The sequence below is a fragment of the Salmo salar genome, chromosome 03, assembly GCF_965601325.2.
Source record: "Salmo salar chromosome 03, fSalSal1, whole genome shotgun sequence".
Lineage (NCBI taxonomy): Eukaryota > Metazoa > Chordata > Actinopteri > Salmoniformes > Salmonidae > Salmo > Salmo salar.
Window position 1 is genome coordinate 9962684 of NC_138293.1, and position 14678 is coordinate 9977361.

The following is a 14678-nucleotide window of genomic DNA, read 5'->3' on the forward strand; positions in this document are numbered from 1 at the left end:
ATATAGAGTCACGAAAGTCAGAAATAGCGATCAAATTAATCACTTACCTTTGAAGATTTTCATCTGGTTGCAGTCACAAGAGTCTCAGCTACACAATAAATGTTTGTTTTGTTCAATAAAGTCCCTCTTTATATCCCAAAAACTCAGTTTTGTTGGCGCGTTGTGTTCAGTAATCCACTGGCTCAAAGGCGGTCAAAACACGCAGACGAATACGTCCGAACAGTACCGGTAAAGTTTGTTGAAACATGTCAAACGATTTTTATAATTAATCTTCAGGTTGGCAATTGTCTAAATACTCGATAATATTTCAACCGGACAATAGTGTATTCAATAGAAAGGAAAAACAACGACGGGCACGCACTTGGTCATGTGCGCAAACCAGCACTGCATGCTTCCTCAGTCCACTGACAGAAGGTCTCATTCTTCTTCATTTTTCAGAAAACAATCCTGAAACAATGTCTAAAGACTGTTGACATCTAGTGGAAGCCATAGGAACTGCAATCTGGGTCCTAACCCATTAGAAACTCAATAGGCATTCAATTGAAAACTTCCCACATCAAAAAAAATCCCACTTCCTGGATGGATTTTCCTCAGATTTTCACCTGCCATATCAGTTCTGTTATACTCACAGACATCATTTGAACGGTTTTGGAAACTTTAAAGTGTGTTCTCTCCAAATCTACCATTTATATGCATATCCTAGATTCTGGGCCTGAGTAACAGGCAGTTTACTTTGGGCACTCTTCTCATCCAGATGTTGAATCACTTCCCCTAAGCCATAAGAAGTTCAAATCCGTGTTCGAAGACTGATTTAAGCCTGTCAATCAATCACACAGCATCATCTGATCTGGGAATTTGCAGTGTGCCAGGCTTTTATGAGAGACAATTGTCATCTAAAGCAGAATTGGTTTGGTTGTTTTCGTTCGAGGTTTGTACTGTAAGCCACATTGGTACTTGTGTTGATTCATTGACTTCGCTGTTTAAAGAAGGTAGAGATTGCACACATGAAAACACTGACCACGACATGATTTGAACACGCAACCTTCTGATCTGGAGTCAGACGCACTACCGTTGCGCCACGAGGTCTAGACAAAACGCATCTTTGGAGGGGATGCCTAGTTCAGATTTCGTTGATTGTATCATTTGGTATGGAGGCCTGGATCTCTTGGGAAATGTATTATCTGACAATGCCCCCTCGTCAGCACGTGCCTCTGCCCGACAGGTTAGTTGTATGAAAATAAGAAAATGCAGAGCCCGAATAGCTCAGTCGGTAGAGCATCAGACTTTTAATCTGAGGGTCCAGGGTTCAAGTCCCTGTTCGGGCGCTGCTTCAATGTTCACCTTCCTTCAGTAGGCAGTCTTTCCATACTTGCATTTGGTCAGATTTAAAAATGGCTTTACTGCGAAAGCATACCATGCGATTATCTGAGGACAGCGCCCCGCATACAAACATTTTCCAATCATATAGAGTCACGAAAGTCAGAAATAGCGATCAAATTAATCACTTACCTTTGAAGATTTTCATCTGGTTGCAGTCACAAGAGTCTCAGCTACACAATAAATGTTTGTTTTGTTCAATAAAGTCCCTCTTTATATCCCAAAAACTCAGTTTTGTTGGCGCGTTGTGTTCAGTAATCCACTGGCTCAAAGGCGGTCAAAACACGCAGACGAATACGTCCGAACAGTACCGGTAAAGTTTGTTGAAACATGTCAAACGATTTTTATAATTAATCTTCAGGTTGGCAATTGTCTAAATACTCGATAATATTTCAACCGGACAATAGTGTATTCAATAGAAAGGAAAAACAACGACGGGCACGCACTTGGTCATGTGCGCAAACCAGCACTGCATGCTTCCTCAGTCCACTGACAGAAGGTCTCATTCTTCTTCATTTTTCAGAAAACAATCCTGAAACAATGTCTAAAGACTGTTGACATCTAGTGGAAGCCATAGGAACTGCAATCTGGGTCCTAACCCATTAGAAACTCAATAGGCATTCAATTGAAAACTTCCCACATCAAAAAAAATCCCACTTCCTGGATGGATTTTCCTCAGATTTTCACCTGCCATATCAGTTCTGTTATACTCACAGACATCATTTGAACGGTTTTGGAAACTTTAAAGTGTGTTCTCTCCAAATCTACCATTTATATGCATATCCTAGATTCTGGGCCTGAGTAACAGGCAGTTTACTTTGGGCACTCTTCTCATCCAGATGTTGAATCACTTCCCCTAAGCCATAAGAAGTTCAAATCCGTGTTCGAAGACTGATTTAAGCCTGTCAATCAATCACACAGCATCATCTGATCTGGGAATTTGCAGTGTGCCAGGCTTTTATGAGAGACAATTGTCATCTAAAGCAGAATTGGTTTGGTTGTTTTCGTTCGAGGTTTGTACTGTAAGTCACATCGGTACTTGTGTTGATTCATTGACTTCGCTGTTTAAAGAAGGTAGAGATTGCACACATGAAAACACAGACCACGGCATGATTTGAACACGCAACCTTCTGATCTGGAGTCAGACGCGCTACCGTTGCGCCACGAGGTCTAGACAAAACGCATCTTTGGAGGGGATGCCTAGTTCAGATTTCGTTGATTGTATCATTTGGAATGGAGGCCTGGATCTCTTGGGAAATGTATTATCTGATAATGCCCCCTCGTCAGCACGTGCCTCTGCCCGACAGGTTAGGTGTATGAAAATAAGAAAATGCAGAGCCCGAATAGCTCAGTCGGTAGAGCATCAGACTTTTAATCTGAGGGTCCAGGGTTCAAGTCCCTGTTCGGGCGCTGCTTCAATGTTCACCTTCCTTCAGTAGGCAGTCTTTCCATACTTGCATTTGGTCAGATTTAAAAATGGCTTTACTGCGAAAGCATACCATGCGATTATCTGAGGACAGCGCCCCGCATACAAACATTTTCCAATCATATAGAGTCACGAAAGTCAGAAATAGCGATCAAATTAATCACTTACCTTTGAAGATTTTCATCTGGTTGCAGTCACAAGAGTCTCAGCTACACAATAAATGTTTGTTTTGTTCAATAAAGTCCCTCTTTATATCCCAAAAACTCAGTTTTGTTGGCGCGTTGTGTTCAGTAATCCACTGGCTCAAAGGCGGTCAAAACACGCAGACGAATACGTCCGAACAGTACCGGTAAAGTTTGTTGAAACATGTCAAACGATTTTTATAATTAATCTTCAGGTTGGCAATTGTCTAAATACTCGATAATATTTCAACCGGACAATAGTGTATTCAATAGAAAGGAAAAACAACGACGGGCACGCACTTGGTCATGTGCGCAAACCAGCACTGCATGCTTCCTCAGTCCACTGACAGAAGGTCTCATTCTTCTTCATTTTTCAGAAAACAATCCTGAAACAATGTCTAAAGACTGGTGACATCTAGTGGAAGCCATAGGAACTGCAATCTGGGTCCTAACCCATTAGAAACTCAATAGGCATTCAATTGAAAACTTCCCACATCAAAAAGAATCCCACTTCCCGGATGGATTTTCCTCAGATTTTCACCTGCCATATCAGTTCTGTTATACTCACAGACATCATTTGAACGGTTATGGAAACTTTAAAGTGTGTTCTATCCAAATCTACCATTTATATGCATATCCTAGATTCTGTGCCTGAGTAACAGGCAGTTTACTTTGGGCACTCTTCTCATCCAGATGTCGAATCACTTCCCCTAAGCCATAAGAAGTTAAAATCCGAGTTCGAAGACTGATTTAAGCCTGTCAATCAATCACACAGCATCATCTGATCTGGGAATTTGCAGTGTGCCAGGCTTTTATGAGAGACAATTGTCATCTAAAGCAGAATTGGTTTGGTTGTTTTCGTTCGAGGTTTGTACTGTACGCCACATTGGTACTTGTGTTGATTCATTGACTTCGCTGTTTAAAGAAGGTAGAGATTGCACACATAAAAACACTGACCACGACGTGATTTGAACACGCAACCTTCTGATCTGGAGTCAGAAGCGCTACCGTTGCGCCACAAGGTCTAGACAAAACGCATCTTTGGAGGGGATGCCTAGTTCAGATTTCGTTGATTGTATCATTTGGAATGGAGGCCTGGATCTCTTGGGAAATGTATTATCTGACAATGCCCCCTCGTCAGCACGTGCCTCTGCCCGACAGGTTAGGTGTATGAAAATAAGTAAATGCAGAGCCCGAATTGCTCAGTCGGTAGAGCATCAGACTTTTAATCTGAGGGTCCAGGGTTCAAGTCCCTGTTCGGGCGCTGCTTTAATGTTTACCTTCCTTCAGTAGGCAGTCTTTCCATACTTGCATTTGGTCAGATTTAAAAATGGCTTTACTGCGAAAGCATACCATGCTATTATCTGAGGACAGCGCCCCTGTTCCAAAAGCATACAAACATTTTCCAATCATATAGAGTCACGAAAGTCAGAAATAGCGATCAAATTAATCACTTACCTTTGAAGATTTTCATCTGGTTGCAGTCACAAGAGTCTCAGCTACACAATAAATGTTTGTTTTGTTCAATAAAGTCCCTCTTTATATCCCAAAAACTCAGTTTTGTTGGCGCGTTGTGTTCAGTAATCCACTGGCTCAAAGGCGGTCAAAACACGCAGACGAATACGTCCGAACAGTACCGGTAAAGTTTGTTGAAACATGTCAAACGATTTTTATAATTAATCTTCAGGTTGGCAATTGTCTAAATACTCGATAATATTTCAACCGGACAATAGTGTATTCAATAGAAAGGAAAAACAACGACGGGCACGCACTTGGTCATGTGCGCAAACCAGCACTGCATGCTTCCTCAGTCCACTGACAGAAGGTCTCATTCTTCTTCATTTTTCAGAAAACAATCCTGAAACAATGTCTAAAGACTGTTGACATCTAGTGGAAGCCATAGGAACTGCAATCTGGGTCCTAACCCATTAGAAACTCAATAGGCATTCAATTGAAAACTTCCCACATCAAAAAAAATCCCACTTCCTGGATGGATTTTCCTCAGATTTTCACCTGCCATATCAGTTCTGTTATACTCACAGACATCATTTGAACGGTTTTGGAAACTTTAAAGTGTGTTCTCTCCAAATCTACCATTTATATGCATATCCTAGATTCTGGGCCTGAGTAACAGGCAGTTTACTTTGGGCACTCTTCTCATCCAGATGTTGAATCACTTCCCCTAAGCCATAAGAAGTTCAAATCCGTGTTCGAAGACTGATTTAAGCCTGTCAATCAATCACACAGCATCATCTGATCTGGGAATTTGCAGTGTGCCAGGCTATTATGAGAGACAATTGTCATCTAAAGCAGAATTGGTTTGGTTGTTTTCGTTCGAGGTTTGTACTGTAAGTCACATTGGTACTTGTGTTGATTCATTGACTTCGCTGTTTAAAGAAGGTAGAGATTGCACACATGAAAACACAGACCACGGCATGATTTGAACACGCAACCTTCTGATCTGGAGTCAGACGCGCTACCGTTGCGCCACGAGGTCTAGACAAAACGCATCTTTGGAGGGGATGCCTAGTTCAGATTTCGTTGATTGTATCATTTGGAATGGAGGCCTGGATCTCTTGGGAAATGTATTATCTGATAATGCCCCCTCGTCAGCACGTGCCTCTGCCCGACAGGTTAGGTGTATGAAAATAAGAAAATGCAGAGCCCGAATAGCTCAGTCGGTAGAGCATCAGACTTTTAATCTGAGGGTCCAGGGTTCAAGTCCCTGTTCGGGCGCTGCTTCAATGTTCACCTTCCTTCAGTAGGCAGTCTTTCCATACTTGCATTTGGTCAGATTTAAAAATGGCTTTACAGAGTAAGCATACCATGCGATTATCTGAGGACAGCGCCCCTCTTCCAAAAGCATACAAACATTTTCCAATCATATAGAGTCACGAAAGTCAGAAATAGCCATCAAATTAATCACTTACCTTTGAAGATTTTCATCTGGTTGCAGTCACAAGAGTCTCAGCTACACAATAAATGTTTGTTTTGTTCAATAAAGTCCCTCTTTATATCCCAAAATCTCAGTTTTGTTGGCGCGTTGTGTTCAGTAATCCACTGGCTCAAAGGCGGTCAAAACACGCAGACGAATACGTCCGAACAGTACCGGTAAAGTTTGTTGAAACATGTCAAACGATTTTTATAATTAATCTTCAGGTTGGCAATTGTCTAAATACTCGATAATATTTCAACCGGACAATAGCGTATTCAATAGAAAGGAAAAACAACGACGGGCACGCACTTGGTCATGTGCGCAAACCAGCACTGCATGCTTCCTCAGTCCACTGACAGAAGGTCTCATTCTTCTTCATTTTTCAGAAAACAATCCTGAAACAATGTCTAAAGACTGTTGACATCTAGTGGAAGCCATAGGAACTGCAATCTGGGTCCTAACCCATTAGAAACTCAATAGGCATTCAATTGAAAACTTCCCACATCAAAAAGAATCCCACTTCCCGGATGGATTTTCCTCAGATTTTCACCTGCCATATCAGTTCTGTTATACTCACAGACATCATTTGAACGGTTTTGGAAACTTTAAAGTGTGTTCTATCCAAATCTACCATTTATATGCATATCCTAGATTCTGGGCCTGAGTAACAGGCAGTTTACTTTGGGCACTCTTCTCATCCAGATGTCGAATCACTTCCCCTAAGCCATAAGAAGTTAAAATCCGTGTTCGAAGACTGATTTAAGCCTGTCAATCAATCACACAGCATCATCTGATCTGGGAATTTGCAGTGTGCCAGGCTTTTATGAGAGACAATTGTCATCTAAAGCAGAATTGGTTTGGTTGTTTTCGTTCGAGGTTTGTACTGTAAGCCACATTGGTACTTGTGTTGATTCATTGACTTCGCTGTTTAAAGAAGGTAGAGATTGCACACATAAAAATACTGACCACGACGTGATTTGAACACGCAACCTTCTGATCTGGAGTCAGAAGCGCTACCGTTGCGCCACGAGGTCTAGACAAAACGCATTTTTGGAGGGGATGCCTAGTTCAGATTTCGTTGATTGTATCATTTGGAATGGAGGCCTGGATCTCTTGGGAAATGTATTATCTGACAATGCCCCCTCGTCAGCACGTGCCTCTGCCCGACAGGTTAGGTGTATGAAAATAAGTAAATGCAGAGCCCGAATAGCTCAGTCGGTAGAGCATCAGACTTTTAATCTGAGGGTCCAGGGTTCAAGTCCCTGTTCGGGTGCTGCTTTAATGTTTACCTTCCTTCAGTAGGCAGTCTTTCAATACTTGCATTTGGTCAGATTTAAAAATGGCTTTACTGCGAAAGCATACCATGCGATTATCTGAGGACAGCGCCCCTCTTCCAAAAGCATACAAACATTTTCCAATCATATAGAGTCACGAAAGTCAGAAATAGCAATCAAATTAATCACTTACCTTTGAAGATTTTCATCTGGTTGCAGTCACAAGAGTCTCAGCTACACAATAAATGTTTGTTTTGTTCAATAAAGTCCCTCTTTATATCCCAAAATCTCAGTTTTGTTGGCGCGTTGTGTTCAGTAATCCACTGGCTCAAAGGCGGTCAAAACACGCAGACGAATACGTCCGAACAGTACCGGTAAAGTTTGTTGAAACATGTCAAACGATTTTTATAATTAATCTTCAGGTTGGCAATTGTCTAAATACTCGATAATATTTCAACCGGACAATAGCGTATTCAATAGAAAGGAAAAACAACGACGGGCACGCACTTGGTCATGTGCGCAAACCAGCACTGCATGCTTCCTCAGTCCACTGACAGAAGGTCTCTATCTTCTTCAATTTTCAGAAAACAATCCTGAAACAATGTCTAAAGACTGTTGACATCTAGTGGAAGCCATAGGAACTGCAATCTGGGTCCTAACCCATTAGAAACTCAATAGGCATTCAATTGAAAACTTCCCACGTCAAATAAAGTCCCACTTCCCGGATGGATTTTCCTCAGATTTTCACCTGCCATATCAGTTCTGTTATACTCACAGACATCATTTGAACGGTTTTGGAAACTTTAAAGTGTGTTCTATCCAAATCTACCATTTATATGCATATCCTAGATTCTGGGCCTGAGTAACAGGCAGTTTACTTTGGGCACTCTTCTCATCCAGATGTCAAATCACTTCCCCTAAGCCATAAGAAGTTAAAATCCGTGTTCGAAGACTGATTTAAGCCTGTCAATCAATCACACAGCATCATCTGATCTGGGAATTTGCAGTGTGCCAGGCTTTTATGAGAGACAATTGTCATCTAAAGCAGAATTGGTTTGGTTGTTTTCGTTCGAGGTTTGTACTGTAAGCCACATTGGTACTTGTGTTGATTCATTGACTTCGCTGTTTAAAGAAGGTAGAGATTGCACACATAAAAATACTGACCACGACGTGATTTGAACACGCAACCTTCTGATCTGGAGTCAGAAGCGCTACCGTTGCGCCACGAGGTCTAGACAAAACGCATTTTTGGAGGGGATGCCTAGTTCAGATTTCGTTGATTGTATCATTTGGAATGGAGGCCTGGATCTCTTGGGAAATGTATTATCTGACAATGCCCCCTCGTCAGCACGTGCCTCTGCCCGACAGGTTAGGTGTATGAAAATAAGTAAATGCAGAGCCCGAATAGCTCAGTCGGTAGAGCATCAGACTTTTAATCTGAGGGTCCAGGGTTCAAGTCCCTGTTCGGGTGCTGCTTTAATGTTTACCTTCCTTCAGTAGGCAGTCTTTCAATACTTGCATTTGGTCAGATTTAAAAATGGCTTTACTGCGAAAGCATACCATGCGATTATCTGAGGACAGCGCCCCTCTTCCAAAAGCATACAAACATTTTCCAATCATATAGAGTCACGAAAGTCAGAAATAGCAATCAAATTAATCACTTACCTTTGAAGATTTTCATCTGGTTGCAGTCACAAGAGTCTCAGCTACACAATAAATGTTTGTTTTGTTCAATAAAGTCCCTCTTTATATCCCAAAATCTCAGTTTTGTTGGCGCGTTGTGTTCAGTAATCCACTGGCTCAAAGGCGGTCAAAACACGCAGACGAATACGTCCGAACAGTACCGGTAAAGTTTGTTGAAACATGTCAAACGATTTTTATAATTAATCTTCAGGTTGGCAATTGTCTAAATACTCGATAATATTTCAACCGGACAATAGCGTATTCAATAGAAAGGAAAAACAACGACGGGCACGCACTTGGTCATGTGCGCAAACCAGCACTGCATGCTTCCTCAGTCCACTGACAGAAGGTCTCTATCTTCTTCAATTTTCAGAAAACAATCCTGAAACAATGTCTAAAGACTGTTGACATCTAGTGGAAGCCATAGGAACTGCAATCTGGGTCCTAACCCATTAGAAACTCAATAGGCATTCAATTGAAAACTTCCCACGTCAAATAAAGTCCCACTTCCCGGATGGATTTTCCTCAGATTTTCACCTGCCATATCAGTTCTGTTATACTCACAGACATCATTTGAACGGTTTTGGAAACTTTAAAGTGTGTTCTATCCAAATCTACCATTTATATGCATATCCTAGATTCTGGGCCTGAGTAACAGGCAGTTTACTTTGGGCACTCTTCTCATCCAGATGTCAAATCACTTCCCCTAAGCCATAAGAAGTTAAAATCCGTGTTCGAAGACTGATTTAAGCCTGTCAATCAATCACACAGCATCATCTGATCTGGGAATTTGCAGTGTGCCAGGCTTTTATGAGAGACAATTGTCATCTAAAGCAGAATTGGTTTGGTTGTTTTCGTTCAAGGTTTGTACTGTAAGCCACATTGGTACTTGTGTTGATTCATTGACTTCGCTGTTTAAAGAAGGTAGAGATTGCACACATAAAAACACTGACCACGACGTGATTTGAACACGCAACCTTCTGATCTGGAGTCAGAAGCGCTACCGTTGCGCCACGAGGTCTAGACAAAACGCATCTTTGGAGGGGATGCCTAGTTCAGATTTCGTTGATTGTATCATTTGGAATGGAGGCCTGGATCTCTTGGGAAATGTATTATCTGACAATGCCCCCTCGTCAGCACGTGCCTCTGCCCGACAGGTTAGGTGTATGAAAATAAGTAAATGCAGAGCCCGAATAGCTCAGTCGGTAGAGCATCAGACTTTTAATCTGAGGGTCCAGGGTTCAAGTCCCTGTTCGGGTGCTGCTTTAATGTTTACCTTCCTTCAGTAGGCAGTCTTTCAATACTTGCATTTGGTCAGATTTAAAAATGGCTTTACTGCGAAAGCATACCATGCGATTATCTGAGGACAGCGCCCCTCTTCCAAAAGCATACAAACATTTTCCAATCATATAGAGTCACGAAAGTCATAAATAGCGATCAAATTAATCACTTACCTTTGAAGATTTTCATCTGGTTGCAGTCACAAGAGTCTCAGCTACACAATAAATGTTTGTTTTGTTCATTAAAGTCCCTCTTTATATCCCAAAATCTCAGTTTTGTTGGCGCGTTGTGTTCAGTAATCCACTGGCTCAAAGGCGGTCAAAACACGCAGACGAATACGTCCGAACAGTACCGGTAAAGTTTGTTGAAACATGTCAAACGATTTTTATAATTAATCTTCAGGTTGGCAATTGTCTAAATACTCGATAATATTTCAACCGGACAATAGCGTATTCAATAGAAAGGAAAAACAACGACGGGCACGCACTTGGTCATGTGCGCAAACCAGCACTGCATGCTTCCTCAGTCCACTGACAGAAGGTCTCATTCTTCTTCATTTTTCAGAAAACAATCCTGAAACAATGTCTAAAGACTGTTGACATCTAGTGGAAGCCATAGGAACTGCAATCTGGGTCCTAACCCATTAGAAACTCAATAGGCATTCAATTGAAAACTTCCCACGTCAAATAAAGTCCCACTTCCCGGATGGATTTTCCTCAGATTTTCACCTGCCATATCAGTTCTGTTATACTCACAGACATCATTTGAACGGTTTTGGAAACTTTAAAGTGTGTTCTATCCAAATCTACCATTTATATGCATATCCTAGATTCTGGGCCTGAGTAACAGGCAGTTTACTTTGGGCACTCTTCTCATCCAGATGTCGAATCACTTCCCCTAAGCCATAAGAAGTTAAAATCCGTGTTCGAAGACTGATTTAAGCCTGTCAATCAATCACACAGCATCATCTGATCTGGGAATTTGCAGTGTGCCAGGCTTTTATGAGAGACAATTGTCATCTAAAGCAGAATTGGTTTGGTTGTTTTCGTTCGAGGTTTGTACTGTAAGCCACATTGGTACTTGTGTTGATTCATTGACTTCGCTGTTTAAAGAAGGTAGAGATTGCACACATAAAAACACTGACCACGACGTGATTTCAACACGCAACCTTCTGATCTGGAGTCAGAAGCGCTACCGTTGCGCCACGAGGTCTAGACAAAACGCATCTTTGGAGGGGATGCCTAGTTCAGATTTCGTTGATTGTATCATTTGGAATGGAGGCCTGGATCTCTTGGGAAATGTATTATCTGACAATGCCCCCTCGTCAGCACGTGCCTCTGCCCGACAGGTTAGGTGTATGAAAATAAGTAAATGCAGAGCCCGAATAGCTCAGTCGGTAGAGCATCAGACTTTTAATCTGAGGGTCCAGGGTTCAAGTCCCTGTTCGGGCGCTGCTTTAATGTTTACCTTCCTTCAGTAGGCAGTCTTTCCATACTTGCATTTGGTCAGATTTAAAAATGGCTTTACTGCGAAAGCATACCATGCTATTATCTGAGGACAGCGCCCCTGTTCCAAAAGCATACAAACATTTTCCAATCATATAGAGTCACGAAAGTCAGAAATAGCGATCAAATTAATCACTTACCTTTGAAGATTTTCATCTGGTTGCAGTCACAAGAGTCTCAGCTACACAATAAATGTTTGTTTTGTTCAATAAAGTCCCTCTTTATATCCCAAAATCTCAGTTTTGTTGGCGCGTTGTGTTCAGTAATCCACTGGCTCAAAGGCGGTCAAAACACGCAGACGAATACGTCCGAACAGTACCGGTAAAGTTTGTTGAAACATGTCAAACGATTTTTATAATTAATCTTCAGGTTGGCAATTGTCTAAATACTCGATAATATTTCAACCGGACAATAGCGTATTCAATAGAAAGGAAAAACAACGACGGGCACGCACTTGGTCATGTGCGCAAACCAGCACTGCATGCTTCCTCAGTCCACTGACAGAAGGTCTCATTCTTCTTCATTTTTCAGAAAACAATCCTGAAACAATGTCTAAAGACTGTTGACATCTAGTGGAAGCCATAGGAACTGCAATCTGGGTCCTAACCCATTAGAAACTCAATAGGCATTCAATTGAAAACTTCCCACGTCAAATAAAGTCCCACTTCCCGGATGGATTTTCCTCAGATTTTCACCTGCCATATATCAGTTCTGTTATACTCACAGACATCATTTGAACGGTTTTGGAAACTTTAAAGTGTGTTCTATCCAAATCTACCATTTATATGCATATCCTAGATTCTGGGCCTGAGTAACAGGCAGTTTACTTTGGGCACTCTTCTCATCCAGATGTCGAATCACTTCCCCTAAGCCATAAGAAGTTAAAATCCGTGTTCGAAGACTGATTTAAGCCTGTCAATCAATCACACAGCATCATCTGATCTGGGAATTTGCAGTGTGCCAGGCTTTTATGAGAGACAATTGTCATCTAAAGCAGAATTGGTTTGGTTGTTTTCGTTCGAGGTTTGTACTGTAAGCCACATTGGTACTTGTGTTGATTCATTGACTTCGCTGTTTAAAGAAGGTAGAGATTGCACACATAAAAACACTGACCACGACGTGATTTGAACACGCAACCTTCTGATCTGGAGTCAGAAGCGCTACCGTTGCGCCACGAGGTCTAGACAAAATGCATCTTTGGAGGGGATGCCTAGTTCAGATTTCGTTGATTGTATCATTTGGAATGGAGGCCTGGATCTCTTGGGAAATGTATTATCTGACAATGCCCCCTCGTCAGCATGTGCCTCTGCCCGACAGGTTAGGTGTATGAAAATAAGTAAATGCAGAGCCCGAATAGCTCAGTCGGTAGAGCATCAGACTTTTAATCTGAGGGTCCAGGGTTCAAGTCCCTGTTCGGGCGCTGCTTTAATGTTCACCTTCCTTCAGTAGGCAGTCTTTCCATACTTGCATTTGGTCAGATTTAAAAATGGCTTTACTGCGAAAGCATACCATGCGATTATCTGAGGACAGCGCCCCTGTTCCAAAAGCATACAAACATTTTCCAATCATATAGAGTCACGAAAGTCAGAAATAGCCATCAAATTAATCACTTACCTTTGAAGATTTTCATCTGGTTGCAGTCACAAGAGTCTCAGCTACACAATAAATGTTTGTTTTGTTCAATAAAGTCCCTCTTTATATCCCAAAATCTCAGTTTTGTTGGCGCGTTGTGTTCAGTAATCCACTGGCTCAAAGGCGGTCAAAACACGCAGACGAATACGTCCGAACAGTACCGGTAAAGTTTGTTGAAACATGTCAAACGATTTTTATAATTAATCTTCAGGTTGGCAATTGTCTAAATACTCGATAATATTTCAACCGGACAATAGCGTATTCAATAGAAAGGAAAAACAACGACGGGCACGCACTTGGTCATGTGCGCAAACCAGCACTGCATGCTTCCTCAGTCCACTGACAGAAGGTCTCATTCTTCTTCATTTTTCAGAAAACAATCCTGAAACAATGTCTAAAGACTGTTGACATCTAGTGGAAGCCATAGGAACTGCAATCTGGGTCCTAACCCATTAGAAACTCAATAGGCATTCAATTGAAAACTTCCCACATCAAAAAAAATCCCACTTCCCGGATGGATTTTCCTCAGATTTTCACCTGCCATATCAGTTCTGTTATACTCACAGACATCATTTGAACGGTTTTGGAAACTTTAAAGTGTTCTATCCAAATCTACCATTTATATGCATATCCTAGATTCTGGGCCTGAGTAACAGGCAGTTTACTTTGGGCACTCTTCTCATCCAGATGTCGAATCACTTCCCCTAAGCCATAAGAAGTTAAAATCCGTGTTCGAAGACTGATTTAAGCCTGTCAATCAATCACACAGCATCATCTGATCTGGGAATTTGCAGTGTGACAGGCTTTTATGAGAGACAATTGTCATCTAAAGCAGAATTGGTTTGGTTGTTTTCGTTCGAGGTTTGTACTGTAAGCCACATTGGTACTTGTGTTGATTCATTGACTTCGATGTTTAAAGGAGGTAGAGATTGCACACATAAAAACACTGACCACGACGTGATTTGAACACGCAACCTTCTGATCTGGAGTCAGACGCGCTACCGTTGCGCCACGAGGTCTAGACGAAACGCATCTTTGGAGGGGATGCCTAGTTCAGATTTCGTTGATTGTATCATTTGGAATGGAGGCCTGGATCTCTTGGGAAATGTATTATCTGACAATGCCCCCTCGTCAGCACGTGCCTCTGCCCGACAGGTTAGGTGTATGAAAAAAAGTAAATGCAGAGCCCGAATAGCTCAGTCGGTAGAGCATCAGACTTTTAATCTGAGGGTCCAGGGTTCAAGTCCCTGTTCGGGCGCTGCTTTAATGTTCACCTTCCTTCAGTAGGCAGTCTTTCCATACTTGCATTTGGTCAGATTTAAAAATGGCTTTACTGCGAAAGCATACCATGCTATTATCTGAGGACAGCGCCCCTGTTCCAAA

General features: G+C 41.8%; 20 non-coding genes across 20 annotated transcripts; 10 read left to right on the top strand and 10 right to left on the bottom strand.

The window, feature by feature from the left end:
* Nucleotides 1-1014: 1014 nt before the first annotated feature.
* On the bottom strand, nt 1015-1086 carry trnaw-cca (transfer RNA tryptophan (anticodon CCA)). Its single transcript has one exon. It is a non-coding gene; the product is annotated as a tRNA-Trp (tRNA).
* Nucleotides 1087-1252: 166 nt separating this feature from the next.
* On the top strand, nt 1253-1325 carry trnak-uuu (transfer RNA lysine (anticodon UUU)). The gene has a single exon. It is a non-coding gene; the product is annotated as a tRNA-Lys (tRNA).
* Nucleotides 1326-2476: 1151 nt separating this feature from the next.
* Nucleotides 2477-2548, bottom strand: trnaw-cca (transfer RNA tryptophan (anticodon CCA)). Its single transcript has one exon. It is a non-coding gene; the product is annotated as a tRNA-Trp (tRNA).
* Nucleotides 2549-2714: 166 nt separating this feature from the next.
* trnak-uuu (transfer RNA lysine (anticodon UUU)) lies at nt 2715-2787 on the top strand. Its single transcript has one exon. It is a non-coding gene; the product is annotated as a tRNA-Lys (tRNA).
* A 1151-nt stretch (nt 2788-3938) lies between these two features.
* On the bottom strand, nt 3939-4010 carry trnaw-cca (transfer RNA tryptophan (anticodon CCA)). The gene has a single exon. It is a non-coding gene; the product is annotated as a tRNA-Trp (tRNA).
* Nucleotides 4011-4176: 166 nt separating this feature from the next.
* On the top strand, nt 4177-4249 carry trnak-uuu (transfer RNA lysine (anticodon UUU)). The gene has a single exon. It is a non-coding gene; the product is annotated as a tRNA-Lys (tRNA).
* Nucleotides 4250-5410: 1161 nt separating this feature from the next.
* On the bottom strand, nt 5411-5482 carry trnaw-cca (transfer RNA tryptophan (anticodon CCA)). The gene has a single exon. It is a non-coding gene; the product is annotated as a tRNA-Trp (tRNA).
* Nucleotides 5483-5648: 166 nt separating this feature from the next.
* On the top strand, nt 5649-5721 carry trnak-uuu (transfer RNA lysine (anticodon UUU)). Its single transcript has one exon. It is a non-coding gene; the product is annotated as a tRNA-Lys (tRNA).
* A 1161-nt stretch (nt 5722-6882) lies between these two features.
* trnaw-cca (transfer RNA tryptophan (anticodon CCA)) lies at nt 6883-6954 on the bottom strand. Its single transcript has one exon. It is a non-coding gene; the product is annotated as a tRNA-Trp (tRNA).
* A 166-nt stretch (nt 6955-7120) lies between these two features.
* On the top strand, nt 7121-7193 carry trnak-uuu (transfer RNA lysine (anticodon UUU)). Its single transcript has one exon. It is a non-coding gene; the product is annotated as a tRNA-Lys (tRNA).
* Nucleotides 7194-8354: 1161 nt separating this feature from the next.
* On the bottom strand, nt 8355-8426 carry trnaw-cca (transfer RNA tryptophan (anticodon CCA)). Its single transcript has one exon. It is a non-coding gene; the product is annotated as a tRNA-Trp (tRNA).
* A 166-nt stretch (nt 8427-8592) lies between these two features.
* Nucleotides 8593-8665, top strand: trnak-uuu (transfer RNA lysine (anticodon UUU)). Its single transcript has one exon. It is a non-coding gene; the product is annotated as a tRNA-Lys (tRNA).
* A 1161-nt stretch (nt 8666-9826) lies between these two features.
* On the bottom strand, nt 9827-9898 carry trnaw-cca (transfer RNA tryptophan (anticodon CCA)). Its single transcript has one exon. It is a non-coding gene; the product is annotated as a tRNA-Trp (tRNA).
* Nucleotides 9899-10064: 166 nt separating this feature from the next.
* On the top strand, nt 10065-10137 carry trnak-uuu (transfer RNA lysine (anticodon UUU)). Its single transcript has one exon. It is a non-coding gene; the product is annotated as a tRNA-Lys (tRNA).
* Nucleotides 10138-11298: 1161 nt separating this feature from the next.
* On the bottom strand, nt 11299-11370 carry trnaw-cca (transfer RNA tryptophan (anticodon CCA)). Its single transcript has one exon. It is a non-coding gene; the product is annotated as a tRNA-Trp (tRNA).
* A 166-nt stretch (nt 11371-11536) lies between these two features.
* trnak-uuu (transfer RNA lysine (anticodon UUU)) lies at nt 11537-11609 on the top strand. The gene has a single exon. It is a non-coding gene; the product is annotated as a tRNA-Lys (tRNA).
* Nucleotides 11610-12772: 1163 nt separating this feature from the next.
* trnaw-cca (transfer RNA tryptophan (anticodon CCA)) lies at nt 12773-12844 on the bottom strand. The gene has a single exon. It is a non-coding gene; the product is annotated as a tRNA-Trp (tRNA).
* Nucleotides 12845-13010: 166 nt separating this feature from the next.
* On the top strand, nt 13011-13083 carry trnak-uuu (transfer RNA lysine (anticodon UUU)). The gene has a single exon. It is a non-coding gene; the product is annotated as a tRNA-Lys (tRNA).
* Nucleotides 13084-14242: 1159 nt separating this feature from the next.
* On the bottom strand, nt 14243-14314 carry trnaw-cca (transfer RNA tryptophan (anticodon CCA)). The gene has a single exon. It is a non-coding gene; the product is annotated as a tRNA-Trp (tRNA).
* Nucleotides 14315-14480: 166 nt separating this feature from the next.
* On the top strand, nt 14481-14553 carry trnak-uuu (transfer RNA lysine (anticodon UUU)). Its single transcript has one exon. It is a non-coding gene; the product is annotated as a tRNA-Lys (tRNA).
* The last annotated feature ends 125 nt before the right edge of the window (nt 14554-14678 follow it).